The sequence below is a fragment of the Molothrus aeneus genome, chromosome 3, assembly GCF_037042795.1.
Source record: "Molothrus aeneus isolate 106 chromosome 3, BPBGC_Maene_1.0, whole genome shotgun sequence".
NCBI classification, from domain to species: domain Eukaryota; kingdom Metazoa; phylum Chordata; class Aves; order Passeriformes; family Icteridae; genus Molothrus; species Molothrus aeneus.
Window position 1 is genome coordinate 16,221,989 of NC_089648.1, and position 24,617 is coordinate 16,246,605.

Sequence of the window (24,617 nt, forward strand, 5' to 3'; positions counted from 1 at the left end):
GGTTGCTTTCCAATGCAATAAACTCCAGTGGCTGCAAACTCAACTCAACTCAACTCCAATCACCTTTTAAACATTTTATCTGCTGTCCTGACATGCATCTTTTGTTGCCAGAGCTCTTGTAAAAACGTTTTTAAGCCTATCCTACTGAGCAGATCACCAGCTGGGTGGTTCAGCAGTTGTGGCAAGAGGAACACGTGCTCGTGAGCCCTCTTAAATCCATAAGGAATAGCAGCCCTTCCTCTGGAAAGGCTCTTTTGGAATCGTTTCAGTCTTCAGCAAAGGCAGGAGGAATGGGAGAATTGCACATGTGGACATCTCATGGCTGGACAGATCTATTTAATGATCTATTTATTAAGATCTCAGAGCAAGAACAAAGTTCATCTTGATCCTGTCTCTCCCTAAAGGGAAGGGTGAAAATCAATCACACCCCATCCATGGTGAAATGATGGATAGTGTTTGTGATAGATTTTCTTGTGAAAGTCATTTGAAGCATCTCTCCTTTTATTACAGCTGAGATCACCCCAATGGCTTGAGCTTTAAATTCAGTTCTGGAGCAGCAGCAAGGCCCTCTCAGGACCCACCAACCTGTGCAGGGACCATCTTCCTGGGGCCACAGACAATTTTTTAAGTCTCATCTGTTATTACACAGCTCTTCAATCCTTCCTCAGAGGACATGTTTGCCTCAGAGTACTCAAGTTTTCCTCCTCACACCTGATGAATTATTTTGGCATCCACAGCCCTATTACCTTCTAGAGTTTGGTGGCCTCTGAGTAAGAAGCCACCACCACTGCTTTGCAAGTCCTTTCATGCTCTTTCCACACATCAGGCTTTCTTGTGCATGCAGCATTACTGGGCCTGCCTGGCCTCCAGATGCTTGTGTATATTAATGTGTATGAAGATGTCTCCTTACTCAGAGAAGAAAGTGCAGCAAGAAATACCTGTTCTGGCAAGCTCTGAGCGCTTCCTGAGGAGCTGTTTGAGGAGATGCCACACGAGGCAGCACCAGACTCTTCTTCTGGTCCTTGTCAGGATTCTCTGTGGCTGTGTCAAGCAGGAAATATTTCAGAAGCATATGAAAATGGTTCCTGAAACTTCAGTGCATGCTTGAAGCATGTGATTTTTCCTACCAAATACTTTCCTCAGCCACCTCCTCTTGAAATGCCAGCTAATCCTGTCTCCAGGCAAAGCAACCCCCTCCCGCTGCCTTTTGCAATGGGAGGCAGATCCCTGCCTGCCCTCAGACTTCCTCCATTACCATAACTCCTCTCTTCCCATTAAAGCTGTTTTCTTTAAACACAGTGAAAAAGCCTTTGTGTTTGGCTCACCCATCCCTCATGGTCAGTTTTCCCCAAATGCTCATTCCCAGGGAGTCAGAGACTGCTCCATGCAGGGCATGGTGGTCAGGGACAAGGGACTGGCTGGGGACAAGGGACGTGCTGTGTCCTGCCATGGTGCACCAGGTGCTCCTCAAGGCTTGGCTGAGGCTGCTCAGTGACTTCCCTCAGTGGTGTCACAGGGCTTTGAGAAACTGCCCAAAGAAATCTGTGGGTTTGGGGACAAGGTGCTGGTGGTGTTAGGCAGGAGCACACCTGGATGCTCTGGCTGCAGGTTTTGTAGGTGTGGAGATAAATACAGGCAGCCTGTTGAGCAATGCCCATGTGCAGGAATTCATCCCTGGGCATTCACACCGTTACCCTGCCACGAGGTGTCCTTATGAACTGGTGTATTTATGGCTTCTGTCAACCATTTTCAGAGCCATAGAAGAAATTGTTTTGGGATGCTTCAAGCTGAAGTCTGCTTCTCCATGGTGATAATTTCACATTCCTGCTGTGCTCAGTGATCCTGCCTTTGAAATTATCTCAGTTTCCAGACAGAGGCTCCCTGTGTTTCTATCTGTGATGGAGTGGGTTGAGTGTGTCCTGGTGGTGCTGTCACCTGAGGGATGAGTTTGGAAGCTGTGCTCTGTGCCCAGCTGCGAGTGCTGCCACCTGAGTGCTGCCCCTTGAGTTGGGTCCTAGCTCGCACTCAGCTCAGTGGGATAAAGGGTATCAGTGTTGTGGTGCATTGCTCACTCAGAACAGTGAGTTGGGCACCTTGCGCAGCTCATGAGAAAATGCAGACCAAGCCTTGAGGAGGTTCCACTCTGCAGCCCCAGCTTTGCTTGGTGTCAGCAGCTACCTGCCATAATTTGGCTCACTTGTCCTGCTGAGAGGACACCGGACTTTTGCTAACAGACTAAGCCTCCAGGACCCTCAAACCTCCCCAGCCGGGCAGATCTGCACCAGAGATACCTCTGGGTAAACAAGACAATTCCTCACCCTTAAAGTCCAATGAGCACCAATCCCAACACTTGCACTCTTGGAGAGCTGGCAGTGGGAGAGCCACCAAAGATCAGTGTCCCTATGTCACACTGACAGAGGCTCACATGCCAAATCCCTCAGAGGGTGTGGTGGCTGTGCTCCATGCTGGAGGACAGGCTCCAGAAAGAAGCTGTACATGAGTGGTGTGACCTGGATCATTCCAGTTCCTTCCCCCTTCCAGCTTCTTGGAGCTGCATTAGCACCCCTGGATTTCCATGTCGTGACTCTGCAAGCATCTGCAATGACAGCTGCCAAGCAAGGTGCTAACTAACATGACTAAAGGAATTCATTGCTGGCCCTGGGATTGCCAAATCTCTGCTTTTGACTAGAAACATGTAATGTTTTTCACCAGTGTCATGTGCCCATGGAAAATATCACCCATAATCAGATACTTCAATCCCTTCTTGCCCCTCCCTCACCAGCCTGTGAGGATTTCAGGAGCTTTGGGACTCAAAAGTGGCTGATGAAACCCCAGGAGCATGACCTAAAGCACAGGCTATGGGATGCTGGGGCTGTATTTGCAGGCACAGCACTGTGGGGAGGGGAAAGGAAAAGCCAAACAGCCCAAAGTCAGAGCTCACCCACTGCTGATGGGCTGTGCCAGGCTGTGCCGTGCAGCCCCTGCTCAGCTGGGTGCAAACAGAGAGGTCTCCTGTCCCCATGCAAGAGCATCCTATGCTCTCATGCATGAGCATACAGTGAGCCCCTGCTTTCACATCCAAAGCAATTTGCACCTGAGTGCTCTATTCACTTGCACATGAGCAGCTGAACAACCTACACATGAGCATAAAGAGTCATTAACAAGTGTTCTCTGCAGAAGGTGGGCAACCATCCCTTCCTAGCACTGAGCTGGAGAGCTGGAGCAGGAAAAATGAAGTTGGTGACTTGGGAGAGCAGAGCTCTGAGAACACAGATGGAAAAATTGTTACATTTGAAGTGCCCTAATGTTCTTTTCTTGCAGGCACAAGGCCTGACATTCGTAATAGGTGCAAGGGCTGGGGTTTGTTATTTTTCAGACTGCTGTGACCTTCCTGGCTAAGTGTTTTGCAGGTATGAGTGCTTGCAATAAGTATTGCATCCAGGTTTTTACAACATTAATTCCTCCATCCTTGTCCTCGGGGACAATGGGTGAAGTCACAAGCACATATATTTGGGCTTTGATAATGTTGACCCTGTTATTCTAGTCCATGGTGTAAGGGGTGGAGTTCATAACATACAAAAAATTGGGGTTGTAATGTTGATAACTCCCAGGCTCTCTGGTCCCCAGGGGCAAGGAGTGAAATTTTAGTGCATATGCACACATTGTTTCAGTATTAACCCCTCTGTCTGGTGTGCAGGAAGCAAGAAAGGAGCTTGGTATTAGGATTGTGATGATGTTGAAAGGAAAGTTGATAATGGATTTGTGTTCAAATGGCTTTTAAGGATGATCTTCAAGGAGAGGAGTGAGCTGGGCATGAACTGCAGGGGTTACTGCACGTGGGTAACTTGCTCACTAGAACACCCATGGGTTCTAGTGAGCTCACACAGGAGCACCCAACAGGTTCCTGCCTGAGCAGCTGATGAGTGTCTGCATGAGCACCCTGTTAATTCATGCATGAGTCCCCAAACAATGCCTGCCCAGATCATCCCTGGGCAGCACCTCCATGCCCCATGACTGCCTGACCAGTTCACACATGGGAAGCCCTTCTGTCCATGCATGAGCACCCACATGAGTCACGCAGCAGCGCCTGGCTTGCTCACACATGGGCACCCAGTTAATCCTTGGAGCAGCACCAGGTTCATTTATGCATTGTCACCCAACCGGTTCATGCCTGAGCACCCAAACAGCTCAGGAAAGGGTGAGGAGAAGGTTGTGTTCCCTGGTACTGACAGAAATGGAGGCAGAACTCCCCAGGCTGGGACTGTTTCACCTGCAGTGCTGCTGAGTTCCTGATCACATAGCAGCAGGGTCACACAGGACCTGTCTCTGGGCCATGGGAGGGAGCTGGAAGGAGGGAGGCAAGGGCAGGTTTTGTACTGTTGGTGATGCTGAGATCATTGCCTGACATGCTGTGTAAAGGGACTCCTACAGCCCCACAGCTGGGGACAGGACCTTTGGGAAAATCCCCTTCTATGTGCTTTTTTTTTTACCCCTCTAAGCAGCTCCCAGGAGGAGTTTTGTGGCACATTCTGTGGTCTGAAAGGCTTTGCCAGCCTTCTCTGTCTGGACTTCTAGGGGAGTAGAAACTCCAGCTGCAGGCAAATAGTATGTTCTTCAGACAAAAACTGTGGGGTTTTCTGACTGCTGACTTTTAATTGCTTTTCAGTGAGCACATCAATAGGGGATAACCTGTCACCACCCAGCCACTCAGAAACTGGCCACTGGGCTAAGACCTGAGTTTTAGATACTGTGGTTTCTACCTCACAGGGGCCAGAGCATCATGACTGTGACTGCCTCTGCTGCCCAGGCATCTTATGGGTGTTGGGGATTCCACCTGGGGCTTTCTGCCCAGCAAAAAACACAGCACAGGATCCTCCACCAAGGCAGGGGTTGGGTCAGATGGCCAGCCACTTTCTCATTCTCTGCAGGCACACAGAGGGTGAAACTGCTGGCTCAGGCAAATGGCCACCCACAGCCAACCATTGCCTCTATTCAGCTGTTTGGGTGTTACTGCAGATGCTACTTATTTGGTTGTCTTTTTGTTGTGCATTGCATGACCCAGCAAACACAAATAATTGACTGTTGCAGGGTTGAATGACAAATAATAATCAGGTAAGCACAGGCATATTTGCACAAGAAAGAGACAAAGTAGGTGGTGCCGGGGTTGGAGGCATTAAATCAGTTTAGGAACAAACTCAGCAGAAATCCCCACTTATTTCCTTTACTTCCACATGGACCTGATTTCCACTGATCTCAGGTAACTCAGGGAAACCCAGCTTAACCTTAGCAAAGCACGCACAGATCTTCACAGGACAAATTTCAAAGCTCACACCTCCAGAACCATGGAGTGCTCATTGCACACATGGACCCTGGAGGCCAAATCCTTCTTTGGACTTTGCTCCTGGACAGGGAAAACCAGTTTGGTGTGGTTGGGTCTGTGAATGTCTCTGCCAGAGTGCCCAGCTGAACACAGCAAAGTGATGGAGCTCATACAGGGGGCAGGGGGTGTGTGGGTGATGGCCACTCTGAGGTGTCCCCAGCCATCCATCCCTGCCTGGCCATGGATGGAGCTGCCTTGCCCTGGCATGGTTGTCTTGGGACTGGTACTTCAAGGGAAGATGCACTTAAACCCACCTGGCAAATGGAGGTTGACACTGGGAGGATGGGATGGACTCAGTGCTCCTCATCCAGCTCAAATGATACATCCATCTCACATTCTGGGGGGAATTCTTCTCTCACACATCTGCTGCTCACCTGGGATGCTGGAAAAAACTCCACTCTTTTTCTCTGCCCTTTTCTAATCTTTGTCATAGGAGAAAAATTGTGACTTCCAAAAAAAAAGGGATGGGGAAGCCTAGCCTTTAGAAAATATTTAAAAATAAATACAAAGAAAAAGTTGTTTTCTCTTCCCAAAGCCTAAACTACAATGCTTTGCTGGCTTTTTTGTTGTTTTTGGTTTTGTTTTTGTTTTTGTTTTGGGGGGGGGGGAAGGGAGGGGGAGGTGAGTGAGGTCATTTTTTGGTTTTTTTTATTTTTAATTTAGGCAGCTGCCCTGTCCCAGATAGACATGAGCTGGCCACAAGGGCTGAACAACCTCCCACAGCAACTCCTCAGCACCAGGATGGAGCCTGGGCAGGCAGGAGGCTCTGCTTTGCATGGACACCCCAGTATCTGCCAAACACCCCTCCTATGGCTGAGGTTGAACAGAGCCAGCAAAAAATTTTCTCTTCCTCAATCCAGATTTGCAATTGCTCTGCTCCAGGTTTGCCAAGCACCATGGCAGCAAGAGCTGGCAAACCTTTCCCAAAACAAAAGCTCCGTGGGGCTGGGTGAAGCTGAGAAGGGTCCTAAATTAATAAATGTAAAAGTAGAAGAAACCCACACCAGGGCAGTTACTTTAATGGAAATAAGCCTCTTGATTTTGCCCTTGAAAGTTTATGGCGTTTGAAACAATTGTAAACATGTCCGTGTACATGGATACGGTTTCTATAGCAGCACAGCAACAGTTAAGGGCTTGCTCCCAAACATACCCCAAAGGACACTAAAAATAGTGCGTCTGTTGGATCAAAATCTGTATACATATTCGGGAAGACATACAGAAACTAGGAATTTGTGAGCCTCCATTGTTTTTTTCAATTTTTTCCCTTATTTCCTCCCCCGTTTCTGTAGGCGCTGGAAGGAGGGTGCCGAGTTGAGCAGCAGAACGTGGGGAGGGAGGGGTGTGCCCAATGCCGGCAATCCTGTGCCAGTCCTTCCCAGGCGCTGCCAAGCCGCCAGGACGCCGTGTCCTCTCCCCACCCTGACACACACAGACCCATCAACCGGGGCTTGAGGAGATACCTCCTCCTCCTCCTCCTCCTCTCCCCTCTGCTCTGTCCTCACGGTTGCCTGGTTGCAAGCAATGCCTGCGTGTTCCCACACTGCCGCCGCCTCTGCCGCAGCCGGGAGCCAGCGGAGCTGCTGCTCTCCCATGGCAGCTCCGAGAGCTCCAGGGACACGCGAACACCGCGTCCCCCTCCCTTCCTGCGGCGGGGCAGGCTGCAGAGAGGGTGCGATCCTGCCCATCCCTGCTGCTGGGTGTGAGCTCGATTTGATTTAGGACTCGGGGAAGTTTACTCCCGCCTTTGAAGCTGATTAAAACCAGCTCAGGAAGCTGGATGCTCTGCAGGGCAGGACCCTGCTGGGGCAGAAGTGCCTCCTTCCCCAGCCAGCCTGGCCCACGCACCCGTGTCCATTCCTAGGGTGGCTTTTGCCCACCACCATCTGCTCTGGCAACCCAAGGCTGCCTTTGAAGCAGAGGGAGCTTTGCTCATGTGGTTTGGCAGTGGGAAAAAGGCCTTTCTGGAAAGGAGGGTGTGTGCTCCTCAAGAGGAGCATTCAGAAACACTCCTGTGGCTGCCTGGGAAGGGCCTGCAGTGACAACATCCTTCGGACAGAGAGTGCAAAAGTCCATTGTGTTCCTCAGAGATGCGTGTCACAGCAAAAGCCAAGATGTGCAGCAGAGAAACCAGCCAAAATATACAGCAGATACAGCACAACAGAGCCAGCACTGAGAAATCTAGCTTGATGCAAAACAAGGACTTCCAGGGAACAGGAGAAGCACTCAGGACATGCCATGGGCAATCTCCCTCCAAAGAACAGGGTCTTAATATTACCTTTTCTTCAGCACACTTTCACATTCAGGAAAATGCCAGTTATAAATGCTGACTGAAGGAACACTTAAAATCCCCTTGAAGTGTGTCACATCTTCCTTATTCTCTTTTTTAAAAAGCATCAGTCCTCTCATGACAAAGCATCAAAGCTCTAATGGCATTTAAGTGTTCAGCTACCCCACGGCAGGAGTGCCATACCCAGTGCATTGTTCATAAATCCAGCATCCCGGCAATGGTTTCAGGAGGGATGCAGGCACAGAGAGCATTACTCCTGTCTCTTATCTCAAACAGCTCTACTCATACTAAAACGATGCTGCTTTTACAACATAAGAGTTTTATGCATTTTATTTTTTCTGAATTACAAACAGGTGCCTTCCTGTGTTTTGGACACGTTGCATGCTGCAGCAGTTAATGAGTGGCGGGTCCCTGCTAATAAAATCTGCACAAGTGGATTTATTGTGGGTATTAGTTTGCAAAATTATACCTTCATAAAGAAACATTGCAGGGTCAGTATTGGGGAAATTGCTTGCTAGCAGGTTGAAATCATCATCCTGTTCAGTTTTTTGGGGCTGATAATTGAGATCTCTCAGATAAAAGTGACAAATGGCATTTAGCATGGCTGCAGCATCTTTAACTACAAAGCAATAGTATCTCACCTCTCTCTCTGTTTTTGTTCTGCAGAGCTCAAATTCCTCTGTTTTGACAAATGGCATCACTGAAAGTTCTGTCTGTGTTCCCTGAGCAATGTTCCTAGTAAAATGATAATCACAGGCTGGAAACAGCACAACAAACCATAAGGAAGGAAAACCGAAGCAGCTGCATCACAACACCTAATTGTCTTTGTGATCTGCCTGGGACTTTGTGATTTTCCTACATTTCCTCTGGTTTAAGGCAAGCAAAGAACACAGCTAGCAAGGGCAGCGTGCCCACAACAAGGGCCTCAGAGCTGTGGGACAGGATCCAGCTGCTCTCTGGCTGTGCAGCCCTGTGCTTTGAACGATGGCTGTGGCACCACATGTCCTCCTGCCTTTTGCTTTGTCCTTCCAGCTGTCCTGTCCCCTGCCTTTAGGATATGACTACCCTCAGTGTGACCAGAACTGCTGTTTGTTTGGGGACAATGGGCACTGGGGCAAAAAACCCCTTGGGCTGAAGCCTGGCTATGGCATGAGCTATTTGTTTATGCAACAGAAGGTGTAGCGCTGACACCATTCCCAAGGCAACTGGGAAGATGGTGCCACGGTCTGGACCTCTTGACTTCACTTAGTCTTTCCTTGCACATCACCCCCACTCTCCCCTTCCACTCTGCCATTGCTCTCAGTGCCAAAGAGGAAAGGTCTCCCCAACCCAAGTTATCAAGAGAAGGATCATGCCTATGCTCAGCCAGAGTTAAACTGCAGTTTTGGTTTCAGTCTTGCATTCCCAACCACCTCCATGTAAGCTATGCCAGAGGAGAGCCCAGACACACTGTCTCCCAGCTGATTTTACTCATGGGTTATTTAAAGCAGACATTGATAGCTCTGAAGTCGCAGCAGCTGAGCGTGGCTGCCAGTGGCTAATGAAGGTGAATGTCAGGAGTCATCATCAAAGTGATTAGTATAATTAAACTGAGCTGTGAAATGCCAGTGCCAGCAGCAGAGAAGTCCCTCTGAGGTTTACTTCACTGGATTGAAAACTTGGTGCTTCCTTTGCATCCCCTGATGCACTATCTGGTTTTCCTTTGGTTTTCCTTTGCATCAGCTCTCCTGTTCTGAGGCAGTTGCTGAGCACTACTCTCATGTTGGCAGCTGCTTGTGCTGTGACTACAGACAAAATGCTGCTTTTTTTTTTCTTGTGGTCTCACTTCTCAAGCTGTAAAGCACAGGTGAAAATATTTAGCTGCCTACCTGACAAGGCTGATGTGCAGATTAATTAGTATTTCTCAAGTGCCCTGAAATTTGCCAAGTATTATTGCTACATAACAACTGTTGCTAAGTAGTGAAAATTGCTGCCACCAGAACCAGGCGTGGACACCGCACCTACATTTCCTGGCCTCACAGGGGTCAAAGCCCAGCATTGCTATGAGTCTGTATCCAAAAAAAAATCCTTCTTTTCACCTCCCTGATGCTTCGCTCATGTTGCTTCTGCAGTTTTTGTCATTCCCTTTGGTTTGTTGGACAGTACAGGACAACACCAGCGGGTGCCTCTGGGTGCCCCATCCCGGAGCAGCACAAGGGATGGGATGTACCAAGGCCAGGGGTGGGCAGCAGCTGGTCCTGGCATGGCTGGGCTGCTGTACCCAGGAGCAGTGTCAACACCCAGCCCTGAGAAACTGCTTGGCTGCAGCCATGGAGGCAGCAAGGCAAGGGTGGATCTGTCAAGCTCTGTGATACCACACCTTAGTGTCTGAGTGACTCACGAGGCATTCCATGACTGCTCCATTTCTCTTCCCCTTTTGCTCAACTGGGGGATGAGGTTTTAAAAAAACAACATGTTTGCCCTTCCACTTTCTAGTTTTCCTCCTGGGAAAGCCTTGTTTCCAATGGCTATGAACCTTGGCTTGGTGAGCATCACATTGGTCACTCCTCCCGAGGAGCATCAGTGTTGCCAGCACTGAGGAGGAGCATGAGCTTGGGTTACACCAGTGGCTTTTGGGCCATCATCAAGCCCCAAAGACAACAAATATAATAAATAATAAAAAATCATAATAATAAATCAAGTGTGTTGTGCGTGGCTTCTCAGTCCTGAGTCCAGCTGGCAATGTCTTGCTGCTGTCAAAGCTGCTGCAGCCCCAGACGAGGTAACCCCATCCAAAGTGCTGCCTCTGAGTGGTCTCCAGCTCACACCACTTCCTACCCATGTCTGGTCAGTACCTGAGGTCACCAGCCTGCTCAAAGTGGTGCTGAGGCACTGGAATGGGTTATTTCATTGTCATAGACACAGCCAATATGAATTAGGGGCCATTCATCACTAAGCCATTAGAGGCCATTTGGTCGTGGTGGGGTTCTGGCAAAGACCACCAGGAGTGGGTTGAATGCTGTTGCATCTTCCTCAGGATGATGCTGGACACAGTGGAGCCCCCAGAGTCGTGGCTGGTGGGTAGGCAGAGCTGAGCACTTGCTAGGAAGGTGGGATGCTGGCTCCTGCTAGCGAGCCTGTGCTTTCACAGCTCTGATTCATTCTGGGTTGCAGCAGGCTGCCATACCCCAAGCCTGCAGGCATCTTCAGAACAGGGCTTTTTCCTCTACAGCACCCCAGTGATTTCCTTCAGGAGAGCCCAAGTAAAACTGAGGGGCTGAAGGGGGGAAGCTTTCCCAGCTGAAAGGACAAGATCATGCCAAATGAAGTTCAGTGACTGTAAATACAAATTAAAGAGCATTGCCAGGAAATGTTTTGATCCTTCTGCTGAGAGCAAAGGGTTTTGATATCAGTCATGTTAGTCCAGGAAACATGGCTACGAATGGCCAAATACCAACTCTAAATTCCAGCAGTATCCTTAAAAGCAAAGAGAAACCCCAAACCATTTGGTAGGATCCAGATGCAGGCCCCAGAGGAGGAGCAAACACAGTGGACACTGGCAGGTCTAGAGAAGAAACATCAAGAGCTGCTTGTAGCCCTGTCCCATAGGACCCCCAGTTAAATGGGGAACATGAGAGATTTGAAATGCTCAGAATACAACACTGGAAGCTCATTGCCCAGCACCTCTGTAGTTGGTAGGAGCCTTTCAGTTCCTCCCCCAAAAATGTTACCCATGTCCCCAGTGGTGTCCAAGCCTCCCTTTGGGTGCTGCTGGAGCTGCCCAGGAAAGACCAGGTGAGCCCAGCCACAGCCAGGCCACTGTGGGACTTGCTGTAGGCATCTCACAACCCTCAAAAAGAAGGGTTGAAGGTGGCTGTGCCAGCCTGGCCTCAGGGGGACTTTCAATCAGGTCCTGGCTGCGAATCTCCCTGTAGCAATCATTAAACAAGCCTTGTTTTGACAGAGCCCATGGTGGCCTCCTTCCCTTTGACTTTTTCCTTGGATTGACAGACTTAAGCCATCCAGAAAGCACTGTGTTAATCATATTGTTTGAGTGAGAAAGCCGAAGGAAAAGTATTACTCTGTTACCACGCAGCCAGCTCATGTGGCTTAAATCATAGCTACAACAAGCAGGCCTTCTGGCAGATGAGTTCTCAGGCAGAAAGCAGAGGATTTTTCCCATGACATGCAGAGGGGGAGAAAAAAAAGACAAAAAAAAAAGAAAAAAGAAAAAAAGATAGCATTGGCTGGGTAAACTGGATGCAAGCAAAAACTTATATACATCTGTGGTTTTGTGAACTTTCAAGGACTCGAAATGTGTTTTGTTTCTTCAACCAGCCTATAAACTGGACACATCCTGTGGGTGCTGGGAGCACTCACATGCTGATTATGTACTGATTTTCTTACTACTTCACCCCCCAGACTGATACAGCAGCTGTAGCGAGCGACGCGTGGTGTTTTCATTTCGCCTCATTAAAGGCATTTCAATGTGCCTTGCTCAAGTAACACCTGCCTCCTATATTTTTCAGGCTGTGCTGTGGGTTGGGTGAGGGGGAGATGCTGCCATGTCCCCCTCCCTGGGAAAATGCATGTGTCCTTCCACACGACAGCTTCAGAGATCGTGTTTTAGAGAACAACAAAAGAAAAAGAAGGTGGGGGGAAAGACTTTAATTTTGAGACTGGCTATCTGGAAAAGCTGGGATGTGTGTTCACATGATCCATGGGAGGATAGCTGTGATGCTGAGCAGCAGCCAAGCACCTTCTCTCACCTGAGCAACCCAAGAGATGCACCTGGGAGCTGCTGGTGGAGGTCTTGCTTACTGCACCAAGTAGGGCACAGCTGGTGGAGAAATCACTGCCAATGCTGAACAAACTTTCCCTCTAGATCCACATTCAAGGACAAGCAATGAAATATATCCCAGAGCCCATGGGGTGCAATCCTGTCCTCAGTAAAGGGACAGCAGGAGGCTTCATGTTCTGCTTAAGCCTCCTCTTTTGCAGTTGTATTCAAAGGGAGGTCCTCTGAAAGGTCTACAATTTTTGTTCCACATAATTAATTCATTCACTTATGTCAGGGAGATTGACACATATATCCATCCAGGTGGCCGACTCCTGTGACATTCCAGCAGCATCCTGACTAAACACTGTGCTGGTACCACAGCTCCTTCCATCCCTCCCTCCCTCCTCGCTGCCGTTGTGAAGTGCCCCTTGATTTTACAGCTCTGTAAATACACTTTGAGAGGGTAGATGTTTGCTTATTAACTTAAGGCAAATTGCATTTCTAAGAACTGGTGGAAGAACATAATTTAATTGGTGCGCACGATCGGCCTGATTGATTGTGGATGATTGCACAGCCCCCCTTACTCTGCCTGAGTGCAGTGCAGGTGCCAGTGCCCACCTCTGGGCATGGAAAAGGAAGAATCACCTGGAGGCTCAGGGTGCTTCAATTTTTCTACAACAGCTTGATGATTAACCCCTAATGAATCCAAGGCTGAGTTTGTGACAAGGAATTAGCACGCTCCTTTGGAAAAGCCCAGCACCTGATGATCAGGTCTGCGCTCGGGGTGACAGCATAATGTCTTGTGTTTGACAAGCTCTGATCTCGTGTCCACCAGAGCTAAATATTAATTTCCTCAACCCTTCCAAGAAGGAATTCAGCATCAACTTGTAATCTCAAATATTTTCACGCAACTGACTAATGACTTAATCACAGCTCGTGGCACTGAGCCGCGCTGATTACCCACGCAGGCAGGAATTGCAGCATGTTGTGGCACCAGCAGCTGCCCAGCACCCTGTCATCATGCTCAGTCCCAGCAGCATCAGTCCCCAATGAAATTTGCTTGGGTTTGAATCCCTTGGAATCCCTTGGAATGCTACAGGCTGGATGAGCTTCACTTTGGTAACCCAGGGAGGCAGCTGGTTTAGAAGTGGAAGGACACCCCTTGGAGACACCCATTCTCCCCCAGGAATGAGGGGCCTCTCCAAGGTTTTGGAGAGTGCTTGGTGAAGTATCCTGGCCAGTTGAACTTGGCAGCCCATGTCTGGAAAACGATCTGGGCATGGCCAGGAGATGCACTGAAGAGTCGTGGCCTGGTCATGGTGCTTTAGCTCATGGATACAGCGTTTAGCAGCATGGCCCTGAGCCCAGCCCAGCCACTCTGGCTGGGGATCATTTTATTTAATGATATAGACGGGGCAGTGAGGTGTGAATGAACTGTTGCTGTTGGGGCCATATGCAGTTAAGAGCAGCACAGAAACCTGGGCAAGAGCCTTCGCTGTTTCCTCTCTGCTGCAGTGAGATCACAGGACGAGACGTGCTCTGATGGGAACATTAGAGGGGACCATGTGTCACTCTATTTTGCATCTGACTCAGAGAGCCTGTTCACACGAACACTGGAACAGTGTGTGGCTGTCAGAAAACAGAAAATAGCTGTTTAAATATCAAAGATTATTTCAGAGCTCCAATTGTCTGAGTCGCAGCTCCAAGTTTCAGTGCTGGGAGGGGAAAACCGGTGTGAAATGAGATGGGACAGCAAAGGTGATGCTCTACCTACCTACCATTCCTTCTCCAATGAATTATCCATGGTACTGGGTCACCTCAGTCCAGCTTGACTTCTCCAAAATATTGAGTATTTTATGTTTCAGTTTCCTGCTGTCTCTCCATGTAGTGGTACAAGCTTATGGTACAAGGGTACATGGCAAGATCAGAGGAAAAAGCAGCCCCCAGGCTTCCTGCCAGCAAGGAGCTGAGTTCTGAAGCCCAGTTTTTAGCACCAGCTTCTCCAGAGGAGAACTTTAAGCCATCAGTGGTGATTGCCCTTTTTCCATAACAAGGAACATGTGTTAAATATAAGGAAATACCAAAAAGAGTCGCCAAACTCAGCTGTTTCCTTTTTAGGTTTTTTTATAGTAAGGAGAGAAAAGCTTTCTGAAATTTTTTCTCCTACAAGAGGAATGCTTTGTAATGCTGATTTGTCTCTTAAGCTTCCTCTGAAATGTCTTTGAGAAAGAAATGAACCCTGAGGCAGGATCGACATGAAAAGGGAACCGGGAGCAGTGCTGAGCCAGGGGGTTGTGCAAAGGATAAATGCTTGCATGGATATTAGAAGAGATTGGGCCAATTCATGAAACAGAAATCCATCATGGAGGTGCTAATTTAGAGTTAAATAAAAGATGGTCCCTCAGCAATGGGACACAAGCCCTGGTCCGGCTGCAGGTGCTCTCCCAAGACAGGGCCAGGCTCAACACTGGCATTGCTGGCACCCGGGACTCATCCTGGAGGCAGCTGGGACAAGGCTGCAGCAGGGATCCTGGGATGCTGGAAATCTCTCACTGTTATTTCATCTTCTGCAGAGGGGTGGTATGGCCAGGCAAAATCAGGAAAAAGCCTCCCAAGGGGCAAAGTGATAAACAGATGCTACAGAAGAGCACAGCATGTGACAGCAACCTGGAGCAGCTCTTGGGAGCTGAAGGGGACCCCATTCAATACAGCAAGAGGGATTATTTATTGTGGCAGGACACAAATGCTAGGGGCAAGGCTCTATACTGTGAATACCAAGCTCATCCTGTCCCCCCAGGCTTTCCTCAGCATATTCCATGTCTGCTTCTGCCATCTGCACCTAATTCCTATACAGCTTAGTAAAGTGAGCATGGGATGGCAGCGTGAGGCCCTCTGTAATCTGGTCTCAGTACGCCCCAGGCATAATATTCACCTCTCCACACCCCAGTTTTCCCATTAAATTGGATGATGATGAGATCTGTTGCCACTGCCGTGTTACATCACACGTGTGGCGAGTGATTCATTGCACACAGAGCTCCGAGCGCGTCGGGCAGCAACGCAGGGCCCCGGCAGCAGCCGCTCATTCCAGCACCATGCCTGGCCATGACTGCAGCCTTTCTCCACCTATCCCTCGCCTTCTTCCCCATCCCATTTCCTTCAGCTTTTGCCCACCATCTCTGGAAAGGAAGCACCTAGTCCCTGGCCCCTTGAGACCGTGACTTCCTGGCAGGCGGGACTCCAGGCAGGATTTCCATGTCAGAGTTGGAGCCTGGAGCTTCTCCGCCCATGCCTCTGCACTGCTGTCACCTGCCACCCATCTGCCACATGCCTGCATGTGTGTTCCGTTCTCCCTGTGCCTGAGTCCCGTGGGAACCTCCAGCAGCTATGGGGAGATGCAGGACACGCTCCTGCTCAGGGGTGAGGGTCTGACTCGCTCCATAGCGAAGGATGCTGGGATCCAGGAACTCAGCAAAGAGGGACTAAAGTGCACCCCGATCAGAGGGCTGGAAATACCTGGGTTGGAAATATGGCAGGGAATAACGAGCTGCTGAGCACGGAGCACAGAGTTACAGCAAATCCAAAGGCAAACCAATAAATGCTCTGAGGAGAGCTCAGTTTTAACACTGGGCTTTGTTTACAGCAGCCACCAAAAGCCGGGGTGTGGTGAATTTACCATCAGGACTATTTTGATCTCAGGTGTTTTAAAAGAATACTGCCTTTGAGGAAAAAGCTGTTTCTGGGATGTGCAGGGTTACACCAGAGATCATGAGGGATGATCATCCAGGCGCCTTTTGTTCTTATAATCTAGGAGCTTCAAGTTACATCTCTTAATCTCTTAGAAACCCCAGGGCCAGTGAAACTCAGGTTAATGACTGGTAGACTTTACACACCCTGGCACCACAAATATTTCTGACTCTGGATAATTCTTCAGCAGCTCATGATGGAATGACTATGAAAGCATCTCCATTGATTTTGTGTGTTGTGCCAGGGCAGGACCATGTTGTTTTCTGAATGATGTGGTGGTAAAAATTCCCATTTCCCTTAAAAATCTGTTTCTCACCATGTATTAGAAAAAAATTGAAGACCACATCAAGGATGTGGTTTCTCGTAAGCTATGGAAAATGTAGAGCAAAATCAATTAGTACAGTCTTTATGTGGCTAGAAGGGTCTTTCAGTTGAAATATATATATATACGCATATATATATATGGGCATATATACATACATACGTTTTTCTATAACCGTATGTTGTATACATACACACATGTGCACACATGGAATTGTAGAATTGAAGAATGGTAAAGATTTGGAAAGGACCTAGAAGATCATCTAGTTCCAACACCCTGCCCTGGGCAGGGACACCTTCCATTAGACCAGGTGGCTCAAGGTCTTGTCCAGCCTGTCTTTGGACACTGCCAAGGTTGGGGCATCCATAACCTCCCTGGGCAGCCTGTTCCAGTGTCTCACCACTCTCACACTAAAAAAATTCTTCCTAATATCCAACCTAAACTTCCTCTCTTTCAGTTTGTACCCATTACTCTTTGTCCTGTTGCTACTCTCTGGCTCCTCTGAAGGTTCCCCTTCAGGTACTGGAAGGTTGCTGTGAGCTCTCCACACAATCTTCTCTGGGCTGAACAGCCCCAACTTTCTCAGCCTGTCTTCATGTGAGAGGCACTCCAGTTCTCTTATCAGCTTCACAGACCTTCCCTCGGCTTGGTCTGACAGTTCCATGTCCTTCTTATGCTGGGGACACCAGAGCCATAGGCAGTATTCCAGGTGGGGTCACACAAGAGCAGAATAGCTGGAGGGAGCCTGCTGGCAACACTCCTTTAGAGGCAGCCAGGGACTCTGTGGGCCTTCAGTGCTGAGCAGCGCACAAAGAGCAGGAAAGTGGACACACACCTGCACACACACACACACACACACACACACACACACACACACACCTGCACACACACAAACACACACACAGACACACACACCTACACACACACACACAACTGCACACACACACACACCTGCACACACACACACACACCCCTACATACACACACACCTGCACACACACACACACACCTGCACACACACAAACACACAAACACACACACGGACACACACACCTACACACCTGCACACACAAACACACACACCTGCACGCACAGACACAGACACACACACCTACACACACACACACCTGCACACACACACACACACACACACACCTGCACACCTACACACACACACCTGCACACACACACACAGACACACAAACACACAAACTGCACACACACACACACCTGCGCACACACACACAAACACACACACACACCTGCACACACACACACACACACCTACATACACACACACCTGCACACACACACACACACAGACACACACACCTACACACACACACACCTGCACACACACAAACACACAAACACACACACGGACACACACACCTACACACCTGCACACACAAACACACACACCTGCACACACAGACACAGACACACACACCTACACACACACACACCTGCACACACACACCTGCACACACTCAAACACACACACACAGACACACACACCTACCCACCTGCACGCGCACACACACACCTGCACACACACACACACCTGCACACACACACAAACACACACACACCTGCACACACACAAACACACACACAGACAAACACACCTACACACACACACACAACTGCACACACACACACACCTGCATACACACACACACACCTGCACACACACACACCTGCACACACACACAAACACACACACACACCTGCACACACACAAACACACACAGACACACACACCTACACACACACACACAACTGCACACACACACACACACACACACACCTGCATACACACACACACACACCTGCGCACACACACACCTGCACACACACACACCTGCATACACACACACACACCTGCACACACACCCCTGCACACAGGTGAGCGGGCACGCAGGGACGGGACTACAACTCCCGCCATGCCCCGCGGCGGGTAGGGGGCGTGGCCCGGCTCGGCCCCGCCTCGCCAGTGTGGCGCGCGGTGAGGCGGGGCGGGGGGCGGCGCGCGGCAGTCGGTGTGAGGGCGGCGGAGCCGGCGGCGTCCATCAGCATCGCCTGCAGCTCCGCGGCCGCTTCTCGGCAGCTGCTCCCGCTGCTCCCCGCCTGTGGCTCGCAGCACCGACCCGCCGGAGCCCTGCCGGTCGGAGGTGAGCGCTCTGAGGCTTCTCCCCTTGTCGCCCAGTGGGAACTATCGCCCTCCGCGCGGCCGTGAGGAGGCTGAGGCTGCCCCTTCCCCCCGCTCCCGGCCTGCCGGCGTGGGGTGCCTCTTCTGCGCGTTTCCTTCCTCCCCGCGGTGAGTATCGCGCCTGTCGCGACACAGCCCTATCCGCGCGCCGCTGCCGAAGGGGTGGGGGGCCTGCCCGGGGCCTGCCCCTTCCCTTTCCCTGCCTCCCCTCCCGCCGCCCTGCGCGCTTTGTACTGCGCCTCGCAGGGCTCCCTTGTTGTGGTTGGTCCTAAAATAATTCTCCGTTCATTTCTTTTTTTTTTTTTTCCCCCACCGGGGTTTGGGAAGTTTTTGTCTTCTTTTGTTTTATTTTGCCTTTTTTTTTTTTTGGTCTTTTTTTGTTTAATTTTTTTTTTTTGCTTCCCACCCACCCGGAGTTCGCCCCGCTCTGGGGCTGAATGTGCTGGGGAAGCTCTTTGTCATGAGCGGCTGCCGAGCCGTCTGCCCTCGGGAAAAACATCACTTAAAAAAATAGGAAAAAAAAAGTCGCTCCATACTTGAACACGAGGGTTCTGTTGAATTCGGGGGTGGATGGGGTTTTTTTTGGCGGGGGCGGTGGTATGTGTGTATTTTTTGGGGGTAAGAATGAGTTCTCCCCCCGCCTCCCCCGCCAAGTCCATTGATCGCAGGCTCCCGTGCCGGAGCGCGGAATGGGAGCAGCACGCAGGCGGGTGACAACAAAACAAAGGGGGATTTTGTTTGGCTGCTGTTAACCTGAAAGATCTTTCTGGGAAAGCCTGCTTCTTTTTCTTTGGATTTTTTTTTTTTTTAATCCCTAGCTCTTCCAAATTTGATGATGTTTTACTCTGGAAAAATCTAGCTGGGCGGTGGGTAAGTTATGTCTTTAATTTTAAGATTCTTGGGGGAATTGCAGGGTTTCTCTCCCATCTCTTCAGCCTTGGCTCTTTTGTGAGCAGCCCGCCGTCCAGCGCAACTTGTGTCCGGTTTTTCTTTTCACTCTTGTTTTCACCTAGTTAAATAATATGTTTTCACGATCTAGTACGAGGGGGACATTTCTGCCTGCAACAGCTATAGAGAAGATATTCAAAAGGAAGGGAGAGAAGGAACAGTTGTGTTTTTAGCTGAATAATTTTCCTCTGATAAAGGGTATATTTTAAAGCAGTTACGTTTTTATACCGGAAGCATTTTTCTTACCCCCACCCCTCTTGTTTTTGTTTTAAATGCCACCTCGAAAACTGCAGCTACTTCACCTCTGCAAAATGCAGCTTCTGGAATACATGCGAGCAAAAAGCAGTCTGGCTGTAATGCTGGTGTTTCTGGCCTTACAGGCCACCCCTTTTTGGTATTTTTTTCTGGGACTCCTCTGTCTTGAAAACACTCTACTTAGTAAGGAAAATTACAAAGCCTTTCAGCTAGCTAGAAGCTGGCGCTTCTACATCTGAAGGACGATAGGTTTTTTTTGGTTTTTTTTTTTCATTTTGAACGCATATGGGAGGCGGGGGGGAGACCCGGGAAAAAAAAAGGCCGTTTCCGGTTTCTGTTCAGCAGCGTTTCGAATTTTTTTTTCCCACAAAGAAGCAGCCAGATGACCTGTTGATGACACATCTTCAGTTGCTTTTTGTTCGAGAAGGCGCCTGTAGGTTAGTGGAGATGGACAGGCTGCCCACATCTTCGTTTGCATGTGTTGTTGTGTGGTCTGTGCGGCTTTGTAATGTTTTAGGCCGACAATTTTGGAGTGAGTAATGTGGAGCCAAAGTTTAGACGTCTGCCCAGGACATTTCCCCCTTTCCTCTCCAGCACAGTCCTTTCCCCCATGAAAAAGCATGGCTTGCTGAAAATTGAGCATTGGTAGTTGGAAAATTAGGCGCTCTTGGTGCTGTGCAAGAGAAGTGTCCTAACTCTTTGAAGTCGTGTGAATGGCCTGGCAGAAAGCTTTAGGAATGCATTTTGGTTGTATGTAGGTTGCTACTGGGTACCTTAAGCTTCAACATCTCCTATTTCAAATGAATTAAACATGTAGGAGCACCTACTGTTACGCGCTGAGTAAAGTGCTGAGTAAAGTCGTGTGTGTGCCTCATGAATGTTTCCATTCTTACTAAACACTGGAATGTATTTCTCAACACAGCAGGTCACCGTGCTAGTGTTCATCTTAGAAATTAACATTTTGAGTAACTACTAGGGTAATTCCAGTTAAAGAAAAATTTAATATACTACCTTTGCTACAACCGTTTTGTATTTTGGAGGCAATATTGGTTTCTTAATAAAAACCAGGCGTGGAAAACAGGATCCTTTCACTTCAGCATTTACAGCTAGTGGCTGAGTTTGTAGTTACAAAATAGAGGATCATGTGCTTGGAGCCAGTGGTATTTTAAACTCTTATTCATTTGAAAGGAGCTAATTACAAGTATTTTTTGATATAAAATGTCTTTTCAGACAGGAACTCTGGAATACAGGAAAGTGGAAAACCCAAAGCTGTTTGTAGATGCTAATCCATGCCCTGAGCAAAAAAAGGGAGAATGAGGGTATTTCATAAGAAATCAGTCACCTTTAAGTGCATACTTGTAAGTGAAATTACACAGCTGATTAGCAATTCCTGCTGGATGGCAGTAATTGGAGGTACTTGTTGCTGGCTGGTCACCGTGCTCCTTGCTGGTTAGATTGTAAAAGTTTTGACTGAACATCAGGATGAAAAAGTCCAGCTCCTTTGCCTCCCAGACATTCATTCCTTAATCTCCAGATTCGCAAGCGTGCTGACAAACTGTCAGAGGAAGTGACAGCAAAGACATGGGATAGGAAGTAGGTCGAGCACTGCTGAACGCTGCTGAGTTTCAGTGGAAAAAAAGTGAGCATGTTTCCATCTGATCTTGTTTCTGTTTCCTTTCAATCTACCGGTTAGCAGGATGCACCAAGAAGTGTCACTCTGCTATTGTGGTTCCCCAGTCCTACTGAAATTAATATTGCACCTCCAGTCAGGCCCAGTTAGTCTACCTGGGTGAAAAGATTCATGGGGAACAAAGTCAAATAGCAATTTAGTTATGAAAAATCGTGTCAGGCAAAACTGTAGTGGCTCTGTGCTCCTCAGGAGGTGGTGGGCAGGTTGTGGGATGCATTTCCCTGTCCCTGTGCTGCTGTAGGCTCTCCAGTGGTTGCTCGGGGTGGGCTGGGGCAGTAGGGTAGCATCATGGCACATTTGTTGTGGCCTTAACATTTTGTAATGGCAATTAGTAGTTACAAGTGATTGTGATTCTTCTTTAAAATGTTTGAATGTATGTATTAAAAAGCCTGCCTTTCAATTTAAAAAAGATGGAAGCTTTTTCCTGCTAGAATTCCTCCTGAAACTTAAAAAAAAAAGAAAGCACTACTTGTTTCTGCCTTCTGCTAAAAGCAGTAAAAACTCTTTGACAATAACTTGATTTGCAGAAAAATGAGTCTTGCACGCTATGAGTATGTTGTCTCACATCTCACAAGTATCCTGTATTTTTATTGGTTTGAAAATAAGCTTTTTCTTCAGGTAGGCAGAGGTTCTTGAGTGCTTTGCACGAGTGAGTGCACAGCTTTTGGCTGCCTAGGTGAGCCCTGTGGCATGGCCTTCTTTTGCCGACCCATGTGACGTGATTTGGAGCACCAAATGTTCCTAGCTGCTCAAAGTGACCTTTCTGGAATAACCCGGTAGTGATGAGGGATTGTGAAATAGTTGACTGGAAACTACAGGGTTTGCAGGAGAAAGCTGTTGTCCCCTGCTGGCACCCTGTGCTGTAGGTAGGTGCTCATGAGTACCAGTCCTGCTCCAGCGATGTCTCCTGGCTGGCGTGTGAGGTGGCATTTGGGGACGTGGGCTCAAGTGTGAACGAGTCAGCAGCTTGTTTGGTTGAGGCTGAATGCAGTGCCTGGGTGGGAGTGTTTGGTTAAGGATTGATGGTATCCTCTGGAGCCTGCCATGCAGGAGCACGGCTCAGTACAGGAACAGGTAATAAAAGTTAATCTGCTGACCTTGGTTTTAATCCATGCTGCTGGATTTAATCACAGTGACTTGAATGCCACCCATGGTACTTATGTAAATGCTGAATTTTGGGCTTGAATCTCATACTCGAGAGCAGAGTGGACTAAACCTTGCAGTGAGTTTCTGGCTGTGGTTTCAGGAGTGGGAGTACCCTATAATTTTACTCTTCTAATTAAAGCTATATTGCAGTTTTTAGATTAGATGCGGTCAAAACCTCTTTCTCTGGTCCAGTAATTATATTCCTGTCAGGAAGAGGATTTGTTCAATTCACACTCACTTTCCTTGTTCACCTGTATATGTTGTAAAAGACTTGGGATATGTGTCAATGCTGGCTCAAAATGCTCTTGGTCTACCTTGATGTTGGCTAGACAGCCATGCCAACCAGATGGTTTTCTGTGCCAACCTTGTTTGTAGAAGTTAATTGCATAAATGTGTTTTTAAAAGGGAGAAAAGCATTCCTTGTGAGAAGTTATTTTTAATAATACAGAGATATTTGGGGCAGGGAGATGCTGGTCTGGCTACATCAGGGTGTGTGCATATGTGTGAACAGCAAGGAGGGTATTGAAAGACTGTGGTTAAAAAGGCCCAAACCTGGAATTTTTTTTTGTTATTATTAAGGGTGGTTGATAATATGAATAGCTACTAGATAATATTTTGTGGATTTATTGAGGTTTTGTGTGACTGGGATATATGAATGTGTAGGTACTTGCAGGTTATGGGTTTGGAGTAAGTTAGTAAAGTAGGATTCTGTAGGGGATAGTTTGTTGGAGCTAGGACTTGAAGATACAAAACCAGAAAAATACCCCAAAGCAACCAAAACCCAGAAAAGTAATAAAGCACAAATCCCTGCCTAGCCAAAATTTTCTTTTAAGTAGACCACCATCAATGGGCTTTTTCCTTCCATTGCCAATTGATTCATCTGTCTGGATGTACTTAGCTGCTTGTATTTCAAGTTTGTAATGTTTCTGTAACTATACAAGCCTTTGTGTTTTCTACAAATGCTTAAAAATGCTCTTTTCTGAGCTGGGGTACCTCTGTTCCTTGCTTTACAGACAAGGTAGGGAATAGAATGTGAATTTGAGGGCACTGATTTAGTTTTTGTTGAGAAGACTTGAGATTTGACATTGGTGGAGCTCAAGGCCTGCAAGAATTTGTGAAGGCATAGTAAGAAGAAACTTGGTGATGTGATTTGTACATCTCACACTGTCCTGCTTGTCTCTTCAGTGTTTCTGCTTAATTATCTGATCCATGCAGTGAACAACTGCAAAGTTGCAGCTGTTGGGTTAGTTTGTCCCTTCCAGCTTATCCCCATGGACAGTAACCCCTTGATCTGGGCCAAAACCACGAATGGCTTCATTGTTCTTTGGGTCAGGGCAGTCAAACTGGCATCTCTGGGTTAGGTCTAGCTGAAAACATTTCACTCAGCTGGTCATCTTTGCCCAGGAATTCATCAGTGATGTCTGGAACAGCTTGCAAGGCACCTGGGTAGAACTGTGGGCTTTAGGAAAGGCAGCTCCTGTGCCTGTGCAGCCTGCACATAGCCTTAAACATCACATCCTTTGGGACACTGTAAGGCAAGGTTTAACTAGTCTCAAAGTTAGGCTTAGGCTTCCATATGTTTGTAGTTCCTTTCCTTGTGTTGAGATCTTGCCTTTCTGAAATGCCCACTCTCTCTGTTCCCACATCCTTCTGCTTTTAATAGTCTAGCAGTATTAAACAGTAAGGACTTGATTTGTAAAATCATACAAGCTTGGGTACTGCATCTGTATTTTCTTTGTCCTAAGACAAATTGTTCTTGTTAAATGATAAAGGTGGCCCCTGAAGAATTTCTGCTAAGAAATCTCAAGGCTCCTCTTCTCTTTAAGTGTTAATAGGTATACTTAGATTTTTGTCTTACGCTACCTTAATATCCT

At 48.2% G+C, this 24,617-nt stretch overlaps 1 protein-coding gene across 2 annotated transcripts in view; it reads left to right on the forward strand.

Moving 5' to 3' along the window:
* Window positions 1-18,548: 18,548 nt before the first annotated feature.
* PELI1 (pellino E3 ubiquitin protein ligase 1) overlaps window positions 18,549-24,617 on the forward strand; it is a 42,899-nt gene continuing 36,830 nt past the window's right edge. The window contains exon 1 of one of the 2 annotated variants that reach the window (XM_066546348.1): window positions 18,549-18,812. The gene's annotated coding sequence lies outside the window, so the exon portion shown is untranslated. The remainder of the gene's footprint in view (window positions 18,813-24,617) is intronic. The other variant, XM_066546352.1, reaches the window with a different exon arrangement.